We start from the raw sequence: 11,275 nt of genomic DNA, 5'->3' as shown, positions 1-11,275 counted from the left end.
CTCTCCTCGCCATCCTGTCAGATCTGAGGTAAACACTTGACGCCTGACAGTACTTGCACATTGGCGTGCTTCTCGTGACATCGTTAACAACTAGTTGTTCAGTTTGATTTCATACACACTGCATAGAATTTCTGTAAATGCAGTTGTCACAACCTGTATTTTTCGGGGAGTTAATGCGGTTGTCACTCCCGTATTTGAGTGAATTATGTGTGTACAGAACGCGATTAAGGAGTAAAAGGTGAACTGACAACCGATTTTAGCTGTATTGTGTACGTAGCCTATGTTTACCAAAAAGTCTAATGTTAACTTGCACAGTGAAAAAAATGTTGTTTTCAGTTGTTCATTTTAAATGCACACTGGATGAGAAGTGTCATACCACACCAGATGTGTTACAATTAAACTTTACACACTACATGTTGATAATACTGTAAAAAAAACAACAACTGTAAAATTACCTGTAACGACAGAAATATGTTATACTTGTTACAGTATTCGAACAGAGTCAAAAATGTAGTAAATTCGTGGGTCTCACATCTGGATGACTTTTAAGGTGTATCTATAGGTGATGACAAAATCTGCATGATATTGTTATTACACTGAATAAAATTAATTGGTCTTTCTCCAAAATGCAGGTGATTTCTGAAACGGCTGTATTTAAAACCTCTTGCCACGCTGTTGAACACTACAATTTCTTTCCAGAATGAGTTTGCAAATGACATTTCAGGTCTCTTTGATATGTGAAACTCTTTCCACACTGAAGACATTTGAAAGGCTTCTCTCCAGTGTGAAGCCTCATGTGAATGTTAAGGTTTCCTTTATGTGTGAAACCTTTTCCACATTGAGGGCAGGTGAAAGGCCTCTCTCCAGTGTGAGCTCTAATGTGAATCTCAAGGATTGACTTGCTTATGCAAGCCTTTCCACAGTGATGGCACATGAAAGGCTTCTCTCTGATGTGAGTATTTACATGATTCTTAAGGTCATTCCTGTCTGTGAAACTCATTCCACAATGATGACATGTAAAACCGTTCTCTCTCGAGTGAATCCTCATATGCTGATTAAGGTTAACTTTACATCTGAAACTCTTTCCACACTGACCACATACGAACGGCTTCTCTCCAATGTCAAGTCAAGTCTGCTTTATTGTCAATTCTTCCACATGTACAGCACATACACACAGAGAATTGAAATTGCGTTACTCTCAGACCCTTGGTGCATACAGATAACACTAACAGTAGAACATAAATACAGATATACAGATTAAGTATAAAATACAACTATACAAATATACAAATAAGGTAAAATGTTAAAAAATATATATAAAGCAGCACACGGCACATGGCAGATAGAGTGCAAACCAGTGAAGTAAACAACAGTGCAGATATAATGATTTGTAGTGCAAAAAGAGCTTATTTAGACTGATTAAAGTGACTGTGTGTGTGTATTTGGGAGGGGGGAGTGGGAGAGTCCGTCAGAGTTCAGTGGTGCGTGGGGCAAAAGAGGGGAGGGGGGGCAAGGTCGGGAGGGAGTTCAGCTTCCTGACAGCCTGATGGATGAAGCTGTCCTTCAGTCTGCTGGTCCTGGCCTGGAGACTCCGCAGTCTCCTCCCTGATGGCAGCAGACTAAAGTGAATTCTCATGCGAGTCTTAAGACATTATTTTCGTGAGTAGCTCTTCCCACACAGTTTGCAAGTAAAAGGTTTCTCTCCAGTGTGAATTCTCATGTGGGCGTTACGGTTTCCTTTATGCGCAAAACTCTGTCCACAGTGTTGGCATGCATAAGGCTTCTCTCCAGTGTGAACTCTCATGTGGGCTTTAAGGTTTTCTTTACATGTAAAACTCTGTCCACAATGTTGGCAGGTGAAAGGCTTTTCTCCAGTGTGTATTCTCATGTGTACTTTAATGTTTTGTTTTTGAGTGAAACTTTTTCCACATTGATGGCAAGTGAAAGAACCGTTAAATATGGTTTTCTGAGCCCTTTTTTGTGAGGAAGTCTTTTCAGTTTGATTGGATTTCTCTCCAGTCACAAAATCATGATGTTTCTTGTATTGGTTGTTCTCTTCCATTTCATTCAGTTCTTGACTCTCCACTTTCAGCACCAACAGGCCTGAAGTGAAAAAAGACAGATACAAGTTAACACACAAGATTAATGGCACAAAGGAACAGACATCAAAACCAACCTGAAAGCATTAAAGGAATGGTTCACCCAAAAATGAAAACTCTGTCATCATTTACTCACCCTCAAGTTGTTCCAAATCTGTATGAAAGTTTTTTTTTTCTTCTACGGAACACAAAATAAGATATTTTGTGAAGTGTTCGTAACAGTTGACTGTAAAAAAGTATTTTTTTCAGTACACAAGTGGAAGGTGAGTAAATGATGACAGAATTTTCATTCATGGGTGGACTATCGTTTTAAAGCATCAAAGCCAACATGCATGCTAGATCCAATACCCACTAAGCTACTGAAGTTACTTATTATCTCAGAATCTCTTCACAATATTCAAGTTTCTTTAGGACACATCTAAAAACAAAAAAAAAAAAACTCTTCAGTCCAAGAAAGCTTGCAGTTATCAAACCCCTAATCTCTTATCACTTTACGCAGGAGAATTAGTTTATTATAGACCAATTTCAAATGTACCACTCATGTCTAAAATATTAGAAAAATAGTGTCCTCTCAACTATGTTCGGTTTTGCAGAGAAACGGTACTGCAGTCAGGATTTCAGCACAGAATCCTTCCTTATTACAGTGACATCTTTCTTCTAGTGCTATTAGCTCTTTTTCCACCATAGACCACAAGATTATTTTGGATAGCTTGAGAATCATATTGGTATTTAAACACAAGTATGGAGTCCCACAGGGCTTAGTATTAGGTCCTCTGCTTTTCTCCTTTGATTAATTTTTACTGTTATGACAATAATACTTTTACATTTCCACACAACCTGAAAACAACCTGCACAACTCTACAAGTTAGCAGAGTGTGATATATAACATGGGAGGGCTAGTAATTTTCTTGACTCCACAAATAATGTAATGTACTGTGAGGATTGCAGAAAATATGCCTTGGAAAAGCACAAATCCAATAATTTTGTTACTGGAACTGACAACTTTACGGTGGAGGCTGTTAAAGACCACACAAATTCTAAGAGTCACCTCCAGAGCTTAACAACAAAACAAGCAAAAGGCAACAGTTTTGGAATACAGCATTGCTGTCAAGAGCTTAGTATCAGTGAAGTCAACACTATCTGACTGTCTGAAACTTCTCTTCAGAAACATTCTTACTGTGGTGAAAAAAGAGAGACCCTTTTTTTGGATTATCAGTAGACATGCAGGTAAGTAATACTGTTGTTGTTTTATTGTGCTTCTTTACAGATGAATACTAGCTATATAGATACATACTCTTTTTGATCAATTGTCAGCCAAGTAAGATTAGCTAATATAAGAATTTGTTCCCACAACTTATTAATTTGTTCCCTCATTTAAGTCATGGTCACACACTAATTTGTTCCTTAGTTTTAACTAAACAAGGGAAAAAATTACGAAACATGGACTGTAGCCACAAACTAAGCTTGTGGAACAATGTTTCCTTACTAAGTAAGGAGCCATGTTTTGCACATAAGCTGCACACACCCCAAAACTACTCGCTCCAATAATGACCTTGACCATCAATAAGTTTTATCGATTACATTATTTGCAACAATTAATTGATCACCAATTAATCGTTAATGTCACTATATATATTTTTTTTTCTTCTGTGGAACACAATCAGGGATTTTTTTTTAAACAATTATTCATATCTGTCCATATAATTCAAACGGATAGTTCCCTCCAATCTGATGTTTCAAAAAACAATGAAACTGAAAACAGCTGTGCATTCCATACAACCTCATCTGATTAATCAGTGTCATCTGAAGTGAAATTTAAGCAATTTTAAAAGCAGTGTAGCTAGACTTGTGCCGGTATTCGGTAATGCGATATATCACGGTAGTGAATATGCACGATATTGTTATCGTGGGCACTTCTTTTTTTTACATTTTAATCTGGACTACAATATGCCCTAGATATTGTTTGAAAGTGTTTTGATTCTTCATTGTTCGGTCACACTTTACATTAGGGCTTCCTTAGTTAACATTACTTAATTAATTAGTTAACGTAAACTGCCAATGAAAAATTCTTCTGAACATTCATTAATCTTAGGTATTCCAATATTTAATAACAGGTTGTTAAAATCGAAAGTTGCAACTGTTATTTAATGAGCTAACATGAACTAAGACTTGTATTTTTTAACAAAGATTAATAACTTCCGTAGCAAATGTAGCTATTGCTCATTGTGAATGTTAATGCATTAACTAAGGTTAACTAATGAGGTCTTATTGTAAAGTGATACCTATTGGTCTTTATAGTTCTTTTGCACTTTAATCTGTGTAAAACTTTTAACTGTATACACTTTTCTGTATTGCTTTATTGCATTTAAATGTTCAGTTATTTTTGTTATTAGAAAAGTTATTAAACCTGTTATACTGTATTATGAGAGCACCTTTTTTAAACTAAATTTCAATATCATGATAATACCGTACACCGTGATAAAAGCATTAGCAATTAATCGCAACATGAAAATTTGATACCGGCATATCCCTAAGTGTAGCCTAAATGCAGTCACTTCAGGTTGAGCTTCTGTGCCACCTTTGCAGTGTAAATATTTTTGTTGATTCTGATTTCATTTTATTTGTAAAAGCCTATTTTGGTGTCATTACTGAATTGGTTAATTTGAAAAGGTGTATATATTTATTTTTTGAAAACTGCCCTTTTAAAATGCCTCTGGAAATCAATTTAAGGGGGCCAACCTGTTTTTAAGGAATATCACTGTAATAATGGGGACTACACATATAATCTTTATTATTATTGTACATTTTTGTTACACATCTTTGGCTAGGTGTTGATGAAGAGGTTACTGAAGTGATATATGAGAATGAATGAAAACCAACCTGTTTGTTCCTCAGTATCTTCTTGTTTCACTCTGAATGTTTCTTCAATCTTCACGTCTTCACTCTCCTCTTTAAAAAACGCCATCTTTATAATAGAGTGTCACGTGGATCTCAGCTGCTCCACCAGACGTTTGTGTTTGGACACTCTGTTATGTTTAAGATGAGAGATAATTAACAGAAAGAAAAAAAAATCCAAACTACATCTCTGGGTGCCTCTCAATCAGCTCCCAGTAGTCAGCGCACTAATAAGGGAGTCAGTCAGAGTTAAAGTTAATGGCCTGATTAGCCAAAAAACACTCTAAACTAGCACTAGATTTGTAGATTATAATTAATTAGATTGCATTTTCGTGAAAACATAGCAGTTTAGGTTACACTTTACTTGAAGGGGTGTGCATAAGGACATGTGTCATGTCATGATTATGAAGGTGCCATGTCAGTCTTATGCACACCCCTTCAAGTAAAGCTTTACCACAGTTTATAAAAGTTGTCATTACATCACTGATCAATAATAGAGAACTGGATTGCTCATGACGTCATAAAAGTGAAGCCATTATGCGTTACTCATGTTTGTGTTCGTTGTTCTCGTTGCATTTACACTGCATTGACCAACCCCTTGTCCAAACACCCACACTTGCGGTCTTGGCCACACAAGTGTGTGTATTTGGACAAGGCACAAGCATGTCTCCTCAAGAGTTCGGTGATTCGAGCGCTTCGAAAAGCTCTGTTTCTCCATCACTACATAGAAGTGACCGAATTCGTGTTTACACTACTGATTCACGATACGGGGTACGAAACGAGACACACCTTTTCTGTTACTAATGTTTACTTTACACTTTACTCATAAAAAAAAAAAGTGTGTTGCACTTTACTCATAAAAAACAACGTTCATTAATGTTGGATAAAGTATTGCAATGTTACATTGAATAATAATTAAGCCATTTAACATCGCTTGTAAAAGGCAAAATTGCCTGAACGGGTTTCACTGATTTAAACATTTTAAATTTGTGAAAACTCAAACCTTTCTTCAGCCGAATCACAAGAGATGCAGGAGCGCGGCGCAGGCGAATGACGTCATAATGCCAGAACCAAATAAATGTCCTGTTCACGTGCTGCTGCCTAAAGTCACAAGAGGGCAAATATTGCACATACTTACTTCTAATGAAAGAGTTGGAGTTAAAAGGCAAAACGGTAATGTTTGGGTTCAGAAACCATTTATAATAGATATAAATTAGAATACAATGCAAAAAGTAACAATGTGATTTACAATGTTATAAAAAGAGTGTTTGACTTAAGCAGAGAACATACTTGTGTCCGTATTAAAAGTTTTTCTAATACTAAGTGGACATATAAAGTTTGAGATTCTAAGTCTAAGATTGTTGTAAATGTCATAAATAATGATCTTTCAAGATTCAGTAGAAGATAAGTATAAACGGATTATAAATTTGGCATAATTGTTTGATCAATACAAAAAAAAAACTGTTCATTTAATTATTTATTGAAAGGTTCAGTCTAATAACAAATGGAATATTTGACAGATTCTTAAAGAAATCAATAGTATGTCAAGTCTTCAATGTCAAAGGCCATTTGTATGAGTTGCTGCCTATGTAGTGATTCAAATCGCTCACTAATGAGTGAACAGACACATTTTACACCTGCTGAACTTCACAGAAAAACCTCTGCAGTTTTCCTAATAAAAAAAAAATCACATTTTCATTCATGTTAATTATTTTACAGGACAATCTGCAGCTGAAGACACACACGAAGATGATGTGATGGGTGAAGGTGAGGAGAGAGGAAAAGAAGAACAGGTGAGATGATGAAGAAGAAGAAGAGGAGGACAGTTGTACAGTAGGTTGCATGTCCAAATCCGCCATTTAAATTAATTTTCTGTTTCTAAAATAACATTTTTGTTTGTTTGCTTATAGAAAAATCACTTTTTTAGTTTTTAAATATAGATATCAATATATTGATATATTGTATTGAATATGCCTTGTATTGTTGTGTTTTCCTGAAAGTATTGTTAAGATGTCATTCATTCAAGTGGCAAACACATCAGATGAATTGTAAAAAAATATTGTTATTGTTAACTGTGTTTGGGTTCATTTTGACTGAGATCATCAGTTGTAAGTAACACTGTTTTCTAGGAATGCTCCGATCAGGATTTTTGCAGCCGATACGGAGTACCGATTTCTTGTCATGGTGATCGGCCGATACCGATGCCGATTCTGATGCTTAAAGCTTTATATAGACTGTTTCATCAGGCGCACGCACGCGCCTGGCCCGAAGTTAACGTCCAGTCTGTGTTTGTTTATCAGTCTGGCTATGGCGCCGGCTACAAACACAGTTAAAGTTAAGGTGATGAGTAGACTGAAGTTGGGCTCAGGTGGTTGTGGTGTAGGATGTGTTTCCCATACATTTATTTATTTGCAGTGTTGGGGGTAACGCATTACAAGTAATGCGACTTTTGGTGTGAAAAGGCTTTTATATTTGCCAAAAATATAACTTTTATATTTTAAAAACAAACAAGCAAGCTCTGTCCAGATTTAAAAAGTAACGCAAAAGTAACGTAACGCATTACTTTCCATAAAAAGTAACTAAGTAACGTAATCAGTTACTTTTTTTATGGAGTAACGCAATATTGTAATGCATTACTTTTAAAAGTAACTTTCCCCAACACTGTTTATTTGTGGCGCTCGCCACAATATCAAAACTGACCTATTTTCCAAAAAGCTTTGTTGAAAAAACATGAGCACGTACTGCACGTTTAAAAATCAAAACGAGGCGCGGGTGTTTATATATCACTGTATTTCTGAAGGAAGACAATCTTTAGAAAATTTTCGATGTCATTTTCATTTAATCTTTTGTTATATGCCTGATAAAGCACAGTTTGTGAGCTCAGCGCCGCTTTGTGTACAGCTGTTACCGGGGAAACCTCTGTTTCTTCCGCTTTAATATGCATTCTGATTATCTGCGGGTGGATAAAATAAATCATAAATGATGCAAATATTAACTACATTTTTTTCATGAGGCAGACGATTTCGTGCGCGTGTTCGTTCGCCTGATCGGGAAGTGGCAGTGACAGAAACAGTGACATTCCAGATAAAGTTTGAAAGGCGTAAAGCCTGTGTTAATGCTATTGAGTAGGCTAATAAGGCCAAAGAAGATATTTTGAAAGCAGTTTGAAATTACATTTAAAAGCAGCACACGATCAGCGAAACGGCTCAGACGAGGTTTTGTTCCGTCCTCTATGCTGTGCCAACTCACAAAAGAGAGAAACATGCCGTGGCTGCATAAACACAAGCACTGACTAGAGCGGCCGCGATCAGCTCCGGTTCCCGTGGAGACGTAACGCGCCGCAGACTTGTGCAGTGAGGCGCAGGATCAGCTCTAACGTCACTGAATCTGCTGTTAAAAATGAACCATCCATTCATCATCATGCAAAACATACACGACAAATAGCGAATTTTTCATTGTTTCTCGAACCATCATAGCATTTCCACACCGGCGATGACATGACTGTGGCGTCAAATCATTTATGTCCCCACGCATCATGTACGTGGTCAGGCGTTGACGTCATCAAATTGCGATCGGTTCGTGAGATCGGCCAAATAGTGAGTACCGATCGAGTTATGAAATATGATTATCGGCCGATACCGATCGATCGGAGCATCCCTACGGTTTTCCATATGTTCATATTTTAGGCTTTATCCTGTTAACTTTCATGACTCTTTTTGATCATAGATGTAAAATACAAACTTAAATAGTTGTAATTCATGAATGCTTTGGAATACAGAATACACAAATCTAAGCCATACATTGTTTTAGGATGAAGTTTCTGTGAGACATATAGCTTCTGCATCATAAGATACCAGCAAGTGACACTCACAATCCACAAGACACTTCCCTAACCATAGGATCTGACAGTTACATAACCGCAACGTAATTTGATGACCAAACGTTTGTTGTGGCAACATCAACCGGATAGGCCTAAATGGGTTGCCACATCAGGATTCTTCCTCCTACAGAGCCCAAACAAAAATGTTACATAAAAAGAAAACGTTTCCCTTCAGTTTTGCTGCAGGGCACCTTAGATGCACTTATAGATGTGTACATTGGCAATCCGGGATCTTTACATGACACCCCTGTCCTGTGCAGATCGCTAATGTACCAAGAGGCTCTGTATCAGCCAGCTGGATACTGCCTACTGGGAGATAGAGGATCTTTGTGCCTGCGGCGTCCTGTTGATGTCATACCGCCAGCCTGCCGAAAGTAGAAAAATCTCTTTTTGTCTCATTAGACACACACACAGGAGACACGTCAAGTTGATACTTCTCAGACTTTGAAATACACCATATATTTTTAATATGAATTTTGATTAACAGCAGAGGCGGACAGTAGAGAAGTATTTTTTACTTTACTCAAGTAAATTTAAAAAGTATCTGTAGTTTATCAGAGTGTTTTTCTTTGGAAAACTTTACTTAACTACATTCCGAAGCATAATGTCATACTCTTTACTGCACTACATTTCATAAATAAGTTGTTGTTTGTCTTACCTTTAATACTTAAGAACATTAAAAATGTAGTACTGTCTTGTACTCAAGTAAATCTTTGAATTACTTTTACTTGAGTAAAAGTAAGAAAGTAATAGATTTCTAATGAAATTAAGTATTCAAATGACATTTAATATGAAACGTAGTGCAGGAAAAAGTACAATATTATGCTTTGGAATGTTGTGAAGTAAAGTTGTCTAAAGAAAAACACTCCGATAAAGTACAGACATTTGAAAAGTACTTTTAAAGCAGAGTAAAAATACTTCACTACTGTCCACCTCTGATTAACAGTGTAAGTTGAAGACCGGTTCATTATAGAGCACACCATTGGGATGTTGAAAACATTTCTTGAGGGCCCTGGAGAGCAAACTGGATTAGCAGTGGATTAGAGACACCTGTCGGGGAACCATGTCTGATTATGACTTGCTGATCAGCTTTCTTCTCCTGATGAACTGCCTACGTATGAAAATGACTTCATATAGACCAGTGTTTCTCAACCCTGGTCCTGGGCGCCCCCCAGCACTGCACATTTTGTGTGTCTCCCTAATCAAACACATCTGATTCAACTCATTAGCTCATTAAAAGAAACTCCAGGACCTGAAATGGGTGTCAGATAAGGGAGACATACAAAATGTGTAGTGTTGGGGGGCGCTCAGGACCAGGGTTGAGAAACACTGATATAGACAGTAAACCTCTCTAGAGTCCATATCTATTCCATATCTACCTGTTTTTTCATGTCTGACTGTCCTTGGGCCTCTTCCTACATTGCTGGCTGCTCCTGGCTTCTTCAGAAGGGCCAGAGGCTGGTGTGCTGACCGAGACACCTACAGTCACAGTCAGGTTTGCTGCAATATCCAGGTGTGGACCAATCATTACACTGTACCAGGTGACAGCTGTTACATTATTGGCCTCTACTCCTTTGCGTGGGTTCCCAAGTCCTGAAAATCAAATGAAACATATTGTTTAAGTGTATTCACAACAGAAGCCCTAAGAGGCCATGCATTATTATTATTACTGTTTTCTTAAGATCTTAACATAAACACCATAATTACATTCTGCAATAATTATAATGCACTAATTATATTCTGTACCGTAGCCTAGAACAACTGTACAAGAAAGCAGTAACTGGTGTCATCAAGATATAAAAACAAATAATACCGTATTGACCCGAATATAAGACGATGTTTTTTTCTTGGAAATACATCTGAAAAAACGCGGTCGTCTTATATTCAGGGTCTAGACCAGGGGTGCCCAAACTCGGTCCTGGATGGCCGGTGTCCTGCAGAGTTTAGCTCCAACTTGCCTCAACACACCTGCCTTTAAGTTTCTAGTATGCCTAGTAAGAGCTTGATTAGCTGGTTCAGGTGTGTTTAATTGGGGTTGGAGCTAAACTCTTCAGGAACCGGCCCTCCAAGACCAAGTTTGGACACCCCTGGTCTAGACTTTGACATGTCAATAATACACCCACAACAATAGGTGGCGCCAAATACGCATAAAACGAGTGTGCCATGAAATACATAATGTAATGCGTGTTGTAAAGAAAAAAAAAAATAAATGAAAACCTTACAGCTGCATAAGTCGTGACTGTCACGTTAGCCTGATGGGACCAAACTCCCTTTGTGATTTTAAAATGTAAGACAGTACCCAGATTTGAAGACTACAGTAAGATTTAACTTCTGCTGTTAATAAGATTTTGGTAGGCTACTATTAGATGGATAGCCTAAATGTCCTAATTCAGATGGGCTA

General features: G+C 37.3%; 1 pseudogene; it reads right to left on the bottom strand.

Moving 5' to 3' along the window:
* Positions 1–533: 533 nt before the first annotated feature.
* LOC107667692 (gastrula zinc finger protein XlCGF8.2DB-like) lies at positions 534–6,060 on the bottom strand (annotated as a pseudogene).
* Positions 6,061–11,275: the final 5,215 nt, after the last annotated feature.

This window comes from Sinocyclocheilus anshuiensis, unplaced genomic scaffold (genome assembly GCF_001515605.1).
Source record: "Sinocyclocheilus anshuiensis isolate Anshui unplaced genomic scaffold, SAMN03320099.WGS_v1.1 scaffold2193, whole genome shotgun sequence".
In the NCBI taxonomy this organism is placed as follows: Eukaryota; Metazoa; Chordata; class Actinopteri; order Cypriniformes; family Cyprinidae; genus Sinocyclocheilus; species Sinocyclocheilus anshuiensis.
Note: the sequence above shows the minus strand (reverse complement) of the source record. Positions and strands in the feature narration are given on the sequence as shown.